The sequence below is a fragment of the Oncorhynchus nerka genome, unplaced genomic scaffold, assembly GCF_034236695.1.
Source record: "Oncorhynchus nerka isolate Pitt River unplaced genomic scaffold, Oner_Uvic_2.0 unplaced_scaffold_4211, whole genome shotgun sequence".
Taxonomy (NCBI): domain Eukaryota; kingdom Metazoa; phylum Chordata; class Actinopteri; order Salmoniformes; family Salmonidae; genus Oncorhynchus; species Oncorhynchus nerka.
In genome coordinates, this window is record NW_027037085.1 from 1704 (window position 1) to 6019 (window position 4316).

The 4316-nt window shown below is 47.5% G+C and overlaps 1 pseudogene; it reads left to right on the forward strand.

Moving 5' to 3' along the window:
- The first annotated feature begins 365 nt into the window (after positions 1–365).
- LOC135566555 (glyoxalase domain-containing protein 5-like) lies at positions 366–2176 on the forward strand (annotated as a pseudogene).
- The last annotated feature ends 2140 nt before the right edge of the window (positions 2177–4316 follow it).

Genomic DNA, 4316 nt, shown 5'->3' on the forward strand with positions numbered 1-4316 from the left:
TGCTTTGCCGCGCAGAGCTGTTGTGAAGGAAGTTAATCAAGATTCCCATAACTTTGCTCACGAGTGTCTCAGCGATCTAATGGACTGTCTCAGTGCTAGAGGCGTAACTACAGACACTGGTTCGATTCCGGGCTGTATCACAACCGGCCATGATCGGGAGTCCCATAGTGGCGGCGCATAAATTGGCCCAGCGTCGCACGGGTTAGGGGAGGATTTGGCCGGAGTTGGCCATAATTGTAAAATAAGTTTTTGTTCTTAACTGACTTCCCTGGTTAAATAAAGGCTAAATAAAATTATGTGGTAGACAAAAAACTCTAGCAATTACGGTATTATGGTCAAGGCAATACGAAGGAAGTGAAGGGTGAATGTCATCCATTTCTTTTCAACTCCATCAAAGGAACAGATGGCGCTCCGGACGTTAGGTTGTCACTTGGGGCGTTTTCAAGGGATTTACCAGGTAAGACCTGTAGAATAAAACGAATGTCACCTGTTCTAAAACGGAGCTACAGAATAGTGCCTTGTCTTAAAGACACTTTTATTAACGAGGGCATGTGTAGTCGTCTACAGTACAACTTCTGTATTATTAACGCTACTAACTTTAGTTTAGAATGTGTAATTCATATCGAATTGTGCTAACTTTAAGAAACGACACCGCTACAGTTAACCGATTTACCGTAATTACCCGAATACAGTTAACCCCAGCTTTTTGCCGAATTTATCATAGTAGTACTTCATTTGACCACGTAGGGACGCTGTCTACACGTTCATGTGAATATTTCTTTACATGCATGATTGTTTTTGCACACTTACATTCACCCATCTGTCTCTGGCCATGTTGTCCCAGCTACAGCCCCAGTCCTGTGGGCTGGTGGTTGTAAGCATCTATGGTGTCGTTGGTGAGATGTAAAGATAGTCTGGCCTGTACAGGTGGTGAGTCACCTGGACCACCTCGTGTTGACCGTGAAGAGGTTCCAGACACCTGCACCTTCTACTCCTTGTCCTGGGCATGGAGGTCATCACCTTTAAGGTACATTCTGAGTGTCTGAACACAGACTGCATAACTAACATGAGCTCATTGACTCACTTTTACTGAGACTGTTGACTTATTCCACTTTGGATAAATGGTGTCATTTGAATCGCTGCATTGGTTCTGCCCTGTGGTCGCTTCACAATATCAAGTTAAATAACCATCAAGGTCAGCAACAACCAGATGACACTCCAACTGGACTGTGTAACCACGTGGCACCCCAGCAGATGGTAGCATTGAACAGTCTCCTCTTATTAAACCCAGACAGATGGTAGCCTTGACCAGTCTCTCTATTAAAACCCCAGAAGATGGTAGCCTTGACCAGTCTCTCTTATTAAAACCCCAGCAGATGGTAGCCTTGACCAGTCTCTCTTATTAAAACCCCAGCAGATGGTAGCCTTGACCAGTCTCTCTTATTAAAACCCCAGCAGATGGTAGCATTGACCAGTCTCTCTTATTAAACCCCAGCAGATGGTAGCCTTGACCAGTCTCTCTTATTAAACCCCAGCAGATGGTAACCTTGACCAGTCTCTTATTAAACCCCAGCAGATGGTAGCCTTGACCAGTCTCTCTTATTAAACCCCAGCAGATGGTAGCCTTGACCAGTCTCTTATTATACCCCAGCAGATGGTAGCATTGACCAGTCTCTCTTCTTCTTTACCCCAGGGTAACCGTAGGCGCTGTGTTTTGGGAAGCAGAAGTTGAACCTGCACCAGGTGGGTCAGGAGTTTGAACCCAAGGCTTTGAGACCCACCTCAGGATCAGCTGACCTCTGTCTCACCACTCCCCACCCCTGGCTGCTGTAGCTACACACCTACAGGTGACACACACACACACACAGCCACGCTACACCTCCCAAAGTTATCTCACCATGGTTCCAGTCCTCCACTGCTGTATATGGATGGACATGCACATCTTCTAGTAGGATGCTGTTCTGCCATATCCTGAAAGTCCCAGGTGGACTGTCCATCATGTCACCTGCAGGCGTGTGGTGTGGAGATAGAGGAGGGTCCAGTGGGAGAGTGGCGCTGTTAGATTACCATCACATGTCTCTCTAACAGAGACCCAGACCACAACCTGATAGAGGCTCTCAACGCCACCAACCAAGGACAGGCCTCCAGTCAAACCTCTAACTACATAACTCAATAGCATCTTTAGCTAAACAGCTACCATCAGCAGCCTTTAGCTCAACATCCACTTTCAACAGCCTTTTAGCTAAACATCTACCTTCAACAGCCTTTAGCTAAACATCTATAGCCTCATGTACACATTAAACATCTACCTTCAACAGCCTTAGAACAACCATTTAACTGCAAAAGAAGAACAAGGGCATTCTTATATTTTGTGTTTTTTGCTCACTAACTTGTTTGTCTTTTGGCAGGAAGATCACAGTAGTTAGACTGAAGAGTTAGTGCTAGGTAACCAGCATGAGGACAACAGCGTAGTTCCTCGTGTCATGTTTTTGGCCTAGCCAGATCTGTATGTTAGCCAATTCTATTTTGTTTTGTTTGGGGGTGATGACTTGCTGTTAAATAAAATAAAATGAAAGAGGCAAAATAGTTGTTTGAAGCAAAACCATATCTACAGTAGGTCAGTCTCGTCGATTCACTTTCTGGTCAGTCTGCGTCAATTCAGTATCTACATTTATATTTTCAACTTTCTAATCAGTCAGCAACAAACCAAAGTCCATTTTTAAGATGTAAATGCTTGCATTGCAGATACTATCAACAACTAAATGCTGTAACTCCAGCTGGCCCTGTTTAGACCTGTTTATCAATGGATCTGGCCAGTCCACTCTGTTACAGAGGCTGTTCAGTTCATATTGACGTCATGTAGCTACAGCTTGTTGTTTCAGCTAGCAGGGCTGACTGGTCAGATAGCGTCAGCGGGCAGGCTAGTCCCAACAACACAGCTTGTTGTTTCAGCTAGCGTCAGCAGGCAGGCTAGTCCCAACAACACAGCTTGTTGTTTCAGCTAGGTTAGCGAGCAGGCTAGTCCCACAACAGCTTGTTGTTTCAGATAGCGTCAGCAGGCAGGCTAGTCCCAACAACACAGCTTGTTGTTTCAGCTAGCAGGGTTGACTGGTCAGATAGCGTCAGCAGGCAGGCTAGTCCCAACAACACAGCTTGTTGTTTCAGCTAGCAGGGTTGACTGGTCAGATGACGTCAGCAGGCAGGCTAGCTAGCAGGGCTGACTGGTCAGATAGCGTCAGCGGGCAGGCTAGCTAGCAGGGCTGACTGGTCAGATAGCGTCAGCTGGCAGGCTAGTCCCAGCAAAACAGCTTGTTGTTTCAGCCGGTCAGCAGGGCTGACTGGTCAGATAGCGTCAGCGGGCAGGCTAGTCCCAAGCATAAGCAGCTTGTTGTTTCAGCTAGCAGGGCTGACTGGTCAGATAGCGTCAGCAGGCAGGCTAGCTAGCAGGGCTGACTGGTCAGATAGCGTCAGCGGGCAGGCTAGCTAGCAGGGCTGACTGGTCAGATAGCGTCAGCTGGCAGGCTAGCTAGCAGGGCTGACTGGTCAGATAGCGTCAGCGGGCGCAGGCACTGGTCAGATAGCGTTAGCAGGCAGGCTAGCTAGCAGGGCTGACTGGTCAGATAGCGTTAGCAGGCAGGCTAGCTAGCAGGGCTGACTGGTCAGATAGCGTTAGCAGGCAGGCTAGCTAGCAGGGCTGACTGGTCAGATAGCATTAGCAGGCAGGCTAGCTAGCAGGGCTGACTGGTCAGATAGCGTTAGCAGGCAGGCTAGCTAGCAGGGCTGACTGGTCAGATAGCGTCAGCAGGCAGGCTAGCTAGCAGGGCTGACTGGTCAGCTAGCGTTAGCAGGCAGGCTAGCTAGCAGGGCTGACTGGTCAGATAGCGTTAGCAGACAGGCTAGCTAGCGGGGCTGACTGGTCAGATAGTGTTAGCAGGCAGGCTAGCTAGCAGGGCTGACTGGTCAGATAGCATTAGCAGACAGGCTACCCCAGGGCCTTATTACACACTGTGTGCATCACAAATGACACCCTAATAACTATATAGCTCATTAGTCTTGACCAGGGTCCATTGGGATCTACAGTACTGCACTATGTAGGGAATATTGTTCCACGTGGGACATATCTAAACTTACAGTCAGAGGGTAAGTGCAATATAGCATGGGACACAGCATGTGTCCAAAATGGCACCCTTCTCCTTATGGGGCACTGTTAGTATAATTTAATTATGCCAATGTGCTCATCAATTGAAAGCCCTTCATCTATTTTATGAGAATTTGTAAGATTTCTTGTTTGCATAAAATAGACGCAGACCAGTCTT